Consider the following 10,138-nt stretch of genomic DNA (forward strand, 5'->3'; position numbering starts at 1 on the left):
TTATTTGACACAGAGAGAGAAAGATCACAAGTAGGCAGAGACACAGGCAGAGAGAGAGGAAGGGAAGCAGTCTCCCTGCTGAGCAGAGAGCCCGATGCGGGGCTCGATCCCAGGATCCTGGGATCATGACCCGAGCCAAAGGCAGAGGCTTTAACCCACTGAGCCACCCAGGTGCCCCTAAAGCCTTTGCCTTTGGCTCAGGTCATGATTCCAGGGTCCTGGGACTGAGACCTGCATTGGGCTCTCTGCTTGGCAGGGAGTCTGCTTCCCCCTCTCTCTCCGCCTACTTGTGATCTCTCTCCCTCTGTCAAATGAATAAATAAAAAAATCTAAAAAAATAAAAAAAAATTAATGTGGAGGCAAGATGAAGGGTGGGGATGTTTCAACAATCAGGAATCTTCATTAGTCTCTTACCTGAATGCGCTGGTTAGCAGGCCACAATGGTATAAAAATTGGGTTTTAAAAGATCGAAGACCGGGTGACTGGGTGGCTCAGTTGTTTAAGGGTCTGCCTTCAGCTCAGGTCATGATCTCAGAGTCTCGGGACAGAGCCCCTCAAGGGCTCCCTGCTCAGTGGGGAGTCAGCTTCTCCCTCTCCGCCCTCACCACCCCCCACAATGGCTTGTGCTCTCTTAAGTAAGACTAAAAAAAGAAATAAAAAAAGAAAAAAAAAAAAAGATGGGAGACCAACTCCAAAGCAGATGGTTATTTGTATTCAATCTATATAGTCAAAAATACACAGAATGCTTTATCACTTTAAAGTACTGATAAAGATAGGTTCATGCTCTGCCTACAGTGTGTGATTTAAGAATACAGAACAAACAGGGCACCTGGGTGGCTCAATTGGTTAAGCAACTGCCTTTGGCTCAGGCCATGATCCTGGAGACCAAGGACAGAGACCTGCGCCTCCGGCTCCCTGATCAGCAGGGAGTCTACTTCTCCCTCTGACCCTCCCCCACCTCATACGTTCTCCCTCTATCAAATAAATAAGTATCTTAAAAAAATACAGAACAAACAAAAAAATTAGTGGGTTACCTGAGAGACTAGGACATAAAGATGTTAATACAGGAATAACTACTCTAAACATATTCCTAACACATAATGCCCAAACCCAAGTAAACTATGATCAAAGAACCACTGGGAATTAAGACCTCTGATCCAGGTCCACAAGTCTCTAAGTGAGCAAACCTTGAACTTTCCCGGAGTCTGAGATGGGAACATTCACTTTGCTATCTAGATGAGAACCCCAGATTCACCAAAACTAGATAACCACTCTGGCAATGTACACTGTACTTGAGCAACTGAGGCAATCTACACTGGGTGTAACTTATATACCGACCCGGCCCTAACCAACACCAATTCAGAAGCTCACACTCACCCAGCAAGACACACCAGAAACAGGAAGTACAGGTCAAAAGTCCTCATTAAAAAATAAGAATTCCTAGCAGCAAAAAATAAAAATAAAGAGTAGCAGCACTGCAATAAACAAACACATTGTCTCCACTGACAGCAAAGAGAAAGAATTCATATTAGTCAGGCACCCAGCATTTTATAAAATAACTCTTTTCACCCTCACAGTAACCCAGAGAACACACTAACTGGTGCTTCAGTTATTAATCCTCACAAGAACACTCTGATGCAAGTACTATTTATATTCCCATTTTACAGATGAAGAAACTGAAGGTTAATAAACTGTCCATGGCAGTTGCTATCCCAATTGGAGAGATGGCAAAATCCAGGTTTAAGAGACCACATTTGGTCACCTCACCCCAAAGTTGGAGTTCTTTCCAACTATCCTCTGTGCCCCCTCCATTAAAATGAGAAATTCTCTGGGGCACCTGGGTGGCTCAGGTTAAGCCTCTGCCTTCAGCCCAGGTCATGATCTCAGGGTCCTGGGATCAAGCCCCACAACGGGCTCTCTGCTCAGCAGGGAGCCTGCTTCCCCCTCTCTCTCTGCCTGCTGCTCTGCCTACTTGTGATCTCTCCCCGTCAAATTAAAAAAAAAAAAAAAAAAGAAAGAGAGAGAGAGAGAGAGAGAATGAAATTCTCAATCCCTCCACTACGATTTCTGTAGCTGTTTCAGAAACCATACCCTCCCCCCAACAAAGATAAAAAGCCAATAGGAATTTTCATAAGAAAACATCTCAAAAAGCTACTACACTGTGAAAGCTACTAAGCTGTGGAATGATACATGCACTATTACAGAATGTCATTCAGTTGTAAGGTTGGGGACAGGGACTATCTAGAGATCCTTAGCACAGCACCTACGAGATATGTAACAGGCATTCCGCGGTTTGCTGAAGTAATAACATCTTCTGACCAGTTAGAAATTCAATTTTTTAACAAAAATAATTTATCCATTCATTTTTAACAGGGTTGCTTTCTTAAAATTTATAGCACATTAATGAGATACCTAAATTGAGAAATGGCCATTAGTGTATTAGTCATAACTTCAGAAAAATTCCAAGTGTTCACTTTTCCAAGCAGATTAAAATGTTTCAGCTAATAAAAACCTGTCAGAGAAATCCATGAGGCCAGAAAGTATAAAAAGAAAAGAAAAAAGTGGCCAAAATAAAGGCATTTAAGATGTGACACATATAAGTTATAAGAGATCATTCTTTTTTTTTTTTTAAAGATTTTATTTATTTATTTGACAGAGAGAAATCACAAGTAGATGGAGAGGCAGGCAGAGAGAGAGAGAGAGAGAGAAGCAGGCTCCCTGCCGAGCAGAGAGCCCGATGTGGGACTCGATCCCAGGACCCTGAGATCATGACCCGAGCTGAAGGCAGCGGCCCAACCCACTGAGCCACCCAGGCTCCCATAAGAGATCATTCTAAGTGTAACCTGGTATTTAACCCTAAAACCCTCACATCAGATAACCCAGTATTTTCTATAGATGAAAACATCACCACTAATGTAAAAAAAGCTTGTCCACCATAGCAACTGTGGCTAAGTAGGCGTCTCATATCTAAGGCTGAAAGACACAGGATTTGTAGAAACCAATGAAATACCACTCCCAGCGTGATTGTGAATTCTTTCACTGTAAACTTTTAAAGACTCAACCCGTGATTTCTATGTTGGGGGGAAAACGTGTATTGGTCAGCAACCAGGTCTGCTGAAACCTACCCCTGAGAATACCAAAAAAAAATTTTTTTTAAACTACCAATTATCTATAGCCTAATGTAAATATATCCCTTGTTACAATGACAGCAGTTCCTTTTCCTTAATCCTGGAGTAATTTCTTTGTCTGAAAGGCTAGCTGGCCCAGATTTCTAAGCAACAACTAAATGATATACCACTTTTGAAATTACCAATTTTAGGAGTTCAAAGACATTTAGGTGTACAAACGCACTAATTTTCTTGGGAAACAAACTTGGCCCAGGTCATCCAATGAATTGTGATATCAAAGATTAAATCCATTTCTCATTTTTTAAAAAAGATTTTATTTTTAAGTAATCTATACCCAACCTGGGGCTGAAACTCACAACCCTGTGATTAAGAGCTGCAAGCTCCCCTGACTGAGCCAGCCAGGTGCCCCAATCAGTTTCTCATTTTAAATCAAATATCACAAACATTATTACCTTAAAGTGCTAAGACTTTACCTTACACCTAACCCAATGCCAAGTCCCATCATGTGTCAGTTTCTGAACTAATACAAATTGACTGTATTATGCAGAGGTTGTCATAGAGTTGCCAAAACAATGACCATAAATGTTGTAACAGTTAACATCTATCTCTGGAGCACTTCATATGGTTGCTAAATATGTTACATTCACTGTGGCAATTCTCACAATGACTCCATGAGGAAAGTGAGGCACAGAGAGACAATCTGTCCAAGGTAAAACCTAGAAAAAGGGTAAGGCAGGGGTACACAGGGAATATGGTTCAAAAGCCATGTATCTCCATTGCCTGGACCAGGATTCTAGGCCAGCTCTAGAGCTGATACTTGCTTGAGCCACTTAACCTTCATGTGGCCCAATTTCCTTTATTCTAAACCCTACAGTCAAACACATAGTCTCAAAAGTCCTTCATACCCTGAAATGTTCTAATTTTATAATCATCTTTCTATTCAGGTAACGAACTCAAAAAGAATTGGGACTTCTTTCCTCCAACTTCTGAAGTCCTCACTGAAGTTGAGAGTCCACATTTTATCAATCTAATCAACAGGATACCACTGCCAAACAAAAACAAACAGCCTTTCTTAAAAGCTAGAGCACTCCATTCTGCAATTATAATTCCCCAATCTGACACCAATGATAACGATAATGACAAATGACAAATGATAACCTCAAATGATAATGACAGGGAGAAAAGACCTTACCATTATGGGTTGGGGTAGACGTAAAAAGAACGGACTACTGTACACGGGTGGTTATCAATTCACAAAAAAGGACCACCCATTTCCATCTCCTCTAAAAAGCTGGAAATAAGTCTTTAAAGGGCTCTAATATAAACTTACTCCTTCATTCAACCAATAAAAGGTAATGAAGAAATTATGTCACTAATCCAAGATATTTATTACAGGCATGGAAAAATCACCAATTTATAGGATAAATCCTACCAAAATGGGTTAGAGCTCTAGAATCGACATTTTACCAAGCTAGTCATCTAACCAATTCAAATTGCATTTAAGGACAATGACAGGATATTTAAACACCAAAGAAAAAAGGCATAGGTTCCACTTAATGTAATTACTATACGAAGTCTTCTAGGACCAAATCACTTCGCAAAATAATCCTTGGTACTTTTGTTCTTTAGAAAATCCCCCAATTCTTAAATAAAATCACCCCCCTCCCGGTTAGTTTTCTACTGTTGCTATAACAAATTACCACAAATATAAAACAACACAAATTTATTATCTCACAGTTTCTATAGGCCAGAAGTCAGGTGGGCTTGGCTGGGTCTTCTACTTAGGGTCCTACAAGACCAAAATCAAGATGTCCACTTTGCTCTGTTCCTTGCTGGAAAACTCCAGGGGAAAATCTGCTTTCAAGATCATTTAGATTGTTAGGTAAGTTTAGTTTCTTATGGTTGTATGACTGATGCCCCCATTTCCTTGCTGGCTGTCAGGCAGGGCTGCCCACATGCTTTCCATGAGGTCCCCTCCAGTAATGGTAGGCTGAGTCCCTCTCATGTTTTGAATCTCCAACTTGTTCTGCCCATTTCTCTGACTCCAGCTGGAGAAAGTTCTCTGCCTTCATGTTAGATTGGATCCACTCAGAAAATCCAGGGTAATCTTCCTATCTTAAGATACTTAAACCATAATTATATTTGCAAAGTTCCTTTTGCCACATAACGTTAATATATTCAGATTCCAGGGATTAGGGGAGGGGGACAGGGTATCATTTCATCTACCACAGCCTACCCTCTGACCTCCAGAGATTCACATCTCTCCCAAACGCAAAATACATTCCTCCCACATTCTGAGGTCTCATTCCATTATAGTATTAACTCGAAAGTCCAAAAAACTCACCTAAACCTGATCAATTAAAAAGTCCCAAATCTCATCTTTTAAATCAGGTGTGGATGAGGCCCTGGGCATAATACAATTAAGTACAACTCATGAGGCACAATTCCTGAAAACAAAAAAGTTATCTGCTCCCAACATACAATGGTGGGACAGACACAGGGCAACAGTTAAAGACATTCCAGTTCCAGCAAGAAAAATGGAAGACAAAACAGATCCACTGGTCCAAAGCAGTTTCAAAATCTGGACTAACTTTGCTCCTTTTCAAAGTTAAGGGGAAAATCCTCTATAGCTTTCAGCTCTACTTCTCTGCGCACTTGGTTCCACCCTCCGAGTCACCCACTTTTATTAATGAAAAGCAGCATACTCACGCTTGCGCTTTATCAGCCTGTTTCCTGCCTAGAACTTGGGGGTTTTAACAGCCTTCTTTAACTTTCTACTGTCTTTTTCAATCCAAGCTGGCATTGTTTCTGATAGTGTAAAATCCTCAAGGACCTCAGTGGCTTTCTATAAATTTCACAGGGGTTCACTCCATTAGTCAGACTCACATCCACAAACACACCAGACTGCACCTTCAACACTTGGCTTGGAAATCTCCTCTGCTGGATAGCCAGTTTCATCATTTGTCTACTATATTTACCAGTTCTCTTTTCCACATAACCAAAGGATACAATTCTAAACTTTTTTGGCCACTATGTAGCAAAGATCTTCTTTCCTCCAGTTTCCAAAGCCTACTTCATTGCCACCTGAGCCCTAGTTTGCAGTCAACACCCGTATTTCCACAATCTCTTCGAGGCCTTTTCTATTATATGCCTCAAAATTTTTCTGGCTTTCATCCATTTCCACGTTTTTAGGTAACAGTACCTCACTCTAGGTACCAAAAATCTATACTAGTGTTCTACTGCTGCCATAACAAATTACAGGAGTGGCTTAAAACAATAGAAATTTGTTCCAGTTTCTGTAGGTCAGAAGTTAGTTGGATGTGGCTATGTCTTCTGCTTAGGGTCCCACAAGGCTAAAATCAAGGAATATTCCCTGCTAGAAACTCTGGGCAAGAATCCACTTCCAAAGGGCGCCTGGGTGGCTCAGTCGGTTAAGTGGCTGCCTTCAGCTCAGGTCACGGTCCCAGAGTCCTGGGATCGAGCCCCACATTGGGCTCCTTGATCAGTGGAGAGCCTGCTTCTCCCTCTGCCTCCTGCTCTGCCTACTTGTGCTCTCTGTCAATAAATAAATAAATAAACTCTTTAAAGGGAAGAAACAGGGGGTTAAAAAAAACAATCCACTTCCAAGCTCATTCAGGTTGTTGGTCAGTTTCTCATGGTTGTAGGACTGAGGTCTCCATTTCCTTGCTGGTTGTCAGCTAGGGCTGGTCTTTGCTACTAAAGGCTGCTCGTATTCCTTCTCATGCTTCCCTGTGGCCCCCTCTAGCAACAGCAAATGGAATCCCTCTCATGATTGGAATCTCTGATTTCACCCTTTTGCCCTCTCTTGACTCCCAGGTGGAGAGACTTCTCTGCTTTTAAAGCCTCATGTGATTAGCCTGGGCCTACCCATGAAATGCAGACAGTCTTCCTATTTTAAGATTCCTAACCCTCGGGGCGCCTGGGTGGCTCAGTGGGTTAAGCCCCTGCCTTCGGCTCAGGTCATGATCTCAGAGTCCTGGGATGGAGTCCCGCATCGGGCTCTCTGCTCAGCAGGGAGCCTGCTTCCCTCTCTCTCTCTCTGCCTGCCTCTCTGCCTACTTGTGATTTCTCTCTGTCAAATAAATAAATAAAATTAAAAAAAAAAAAAAAAAGATTCCTAACCCTCATTAGACCTGTAAAGTCCCTTTTACCATGTAATATATTTATAGAACCTGGGAATTAAAGTACAGACATCTTTCTGGGGAGGGGTGGCATTCTGTCTACTATAAACACAAACCCCACGTAGGGCTTTAAACTCAGTTCCTGAAGAAAATTCCCCCTCTCTCCAAAAGACTGTGAAGTAAAGGTGTCTGTTCTGAGTAAAATCAAAGATTCACCCTGTAAGAGTGGCTAGGCAACAGGAGAACTAAAAATATACTGTGGGAAAGAAGCCGCCACTTGTTTCATCCCCAGACAGCAAGGCAATAAACCCTTTACGTAGAAATAACCCAATGTTCCCCTTAAATATATGCTTCTCTTCCTTACTTTATTCCATACAAGAGAACATAACTGGGCATGTTTTTGTTTTAACAAAAGTTGTGCCAGGGTGACCTAACTTTGTAATCAGTTGATAAATCAATCTAAGCCAACTTCAAATCTTTTCATTCTTTCTTGAAATCATGCACCCTCCCCCAATGGCACATGATAGTAAGTATTTCAAAGTCACAGAAGGGTAAACCTGTCCAGATAAAACAGCAGGTGAAGTTTTTCTAAATGACTTGGGAAAGACTGAGTTATTGGTACTAGTCTTTCAGTCAAAGGTCCACCAAGCCAATTAAGTCAACTGACTTACAACAAAAGAAAAAACTGCAACAATTACTACAAAAGTAACATTCTGAAGTCTTGCCTACTGTTAAATTGTTGACCACAAATTTTACCTAGAACAGAGAAAGCCCAAATATACCAGCTAGTCCCTTTAATCTATCAAGCACTTACTACCTGTCAGGCACTGTGATAAACACTTGACAAAAATTATCTTATTTATTGCTCACCATAACTGTATGATCTAGGAAATACTACCCCCACTTTACAGATAGGAAAACCAAGGATTACAAAGATTAGGGCACACAGCTAAGCATTAATGGCACTGATATTTGAGAACCCAAGCACTCTGGTTCTTTACCACTAGCCTGTATTGCCACTCCTTAGATGTAATGCAGTCTCCCAACTCCTAGAAAAATCGTCCCTTTCTAGTTTTCTTTTCCTGTCCTCTCCCCATGCCCTTCTCACAGAACTCAGTAGGAAAGGTAATCAAGTCTTTCCAAATTAATTTACCACCTTCTTTTCAGAACTCTTCCCTTCCCACAATAGCAAAAGTCAAGAAGCGACTTCTTCCGACCCTGACTTTGCTTTCCAAAAACAAACTACTGAAGCTCCACCCATCACCTGCCTAGACTAGTAACGTTCCAACGCTGCAAAATAACAAATAACAAAATAACCAAAACGAAAATAAAAGTCGTACTCTTTCAAAAGGTCACAAACTTAACATGTATACTGTTGGCCAAGCTTGCATTCTACATACTTCTCTTCCACCTAGGCTCCCAACTAACCTTTAACTCCAACTCCACCCATTCTGCCCCACTTCGTGGTCCCCTCCCCCTTTCTCCCCAGAGACCTCGCCCGGGGTTCCGTCCCCTCTGCACCCCAGTCTGCAGGTGGGAAGCCCAGCCTGGCCCAGAGGGACCCTTAGAAGGCCCCTACTCCAGCTGCTCCGCTCCACGGGAGGGTTCACCCCACCCTACCCAGCAGGCACCACTCCCCTAGGCACCCTCCTCCAGCATCCCCTAGTGGCCCCACCCCTCAAGCTCCCTTCCCCCTCCAGCAACCCCCTCTTCCAAGTTGCCCCCCTAGTCCCCGCCCCAGTCCAGCCCTCTCCCCAACAATTAGCGGGAGTCCCGAAAGCCAGTTCCCACCCTCACATCAGCCTCTGCCCCCTAAGCCTCGCTCCCTGTCCTGGAGGGTGGCCCCAGGCCTCCCCGATGGGCTGCAGGGGCCTCGGCTGATGTGTGCGGGAGGGGGGGGGGCAGGGGACGGCGACGGGCCGCTCCGGAGTCCGCTGGGAGCGCGAGGGGAGACCGCGCCCCGTTGTCCCATCCTGGGCCCACCTCCACACCCAAAGACCTCGCCTGGCGGCTCCCACCGTACCTGTGGTGGAAGCGGCAGCGGCGGTGGCCGCTCTCCCCTCTCCTCACACAGACAATATGGCGGCGGCGGAGGAGGAGACACACGGCTCGGCCGCCAGCCGCAGGGACCAGAGCGAGGCTGCGGCCGCCGCTGCCGGAAGCGGAAACCCCCTTCCTACCGGGGGGGGGCGGGATCTCTTCCGACTCCACCCCCAGCGGAATCCGCCTGAATGCGGCCATGCTGGGACGTGCTATTGTATCTCTGCAGTTGTGGTTCCGAAGTGGAGGACAAAATGGAAGACATTCTCAATGTAAAGCATAATAAACAGATTTGCAATAATTAAGCGCATTTTATTTCACTACTTGTGAAGAACTGACGAGGCAAAGAAGAAGAACCTCCCGTAGGTGTACAATTGGTTTGTCCCAAGCTAAGATGGCGGTCCCTATGTTTCCTGCACTTCACCCAGCTGACGGGTCGACAAGCCGGCAGGCCTTTCTTGAAGCATGCGCGACCCGCGGGGCTGTTCAGCGAAGCATTTTGGGAGTTGTAGTCTCTTGCTCGGACCCCTCGACTAGGGTTAGGGTTCCAGCAGCACATTTGCTCTGCTCAAACTTTGAGTTCGTGACAAACGAACGAAAACAGTTGAACCCTCGGAGTGGTGCGACGCTGGAGTCGAGGGAGTGATGATCCAAGCCCTATAGAGACTTGAGACCCAATTCCTGCCTCCTGCAGGAGTCCTATTTAGAACTGCCCACTAAAATAAAGGCTTTTCTTCCCGTCGGTTTGCCCTTCCTCCCCCTCCCCCGGCCCAGATAACTTCCCCAAAGCAGCCACGGGGCACTTTATATCTTGCAAACCTGATCATG

The 10,138-nt window shown here is 44.1% G+C and overlaps 1 protein-coding gene across 2 annotated transcripts in view; it reads right to left on the reverse strand.

The window, feature by feature from the left end:
* CSNK2A1 (casein kinase 2 alpha 1) overlaps positions 1-9,413 on the reverse strand; it is a 55,501-nt gene extending 46,088 nt beyond the window's left edge. Inside the window, exon 1 of one of the 2 annotated variants that reach the window (XM_044263304.1) lies at positions 9,294-9,413. The gene's annotated coding sequence lies outside the window, so the exon portion shown is untranslated. Of the gene's footprint in view, positions 1-4,863; positions 4,886-9,293 lie in introns of those variants that run through there. The other variant, XM_044263305.1, reaches the window with a different exon arrangement.
* Between the last annotated feature and the right edge of the window lie 725 nt (positions 9,414-10,138).

Source organism: Neovison vison, chromosome 8 (assembly GCF_020171115.1).
Source record: "Neovison vison isolate M4711 chromosome 8, ASM_NN_V1, whole genome shotgun sequence".
Lineage (NCBI taxonomy): Eukaryota > Metazoa > Chordata > Mammalia > Carnivora > Mustelidae > Neogale > Neogale vison.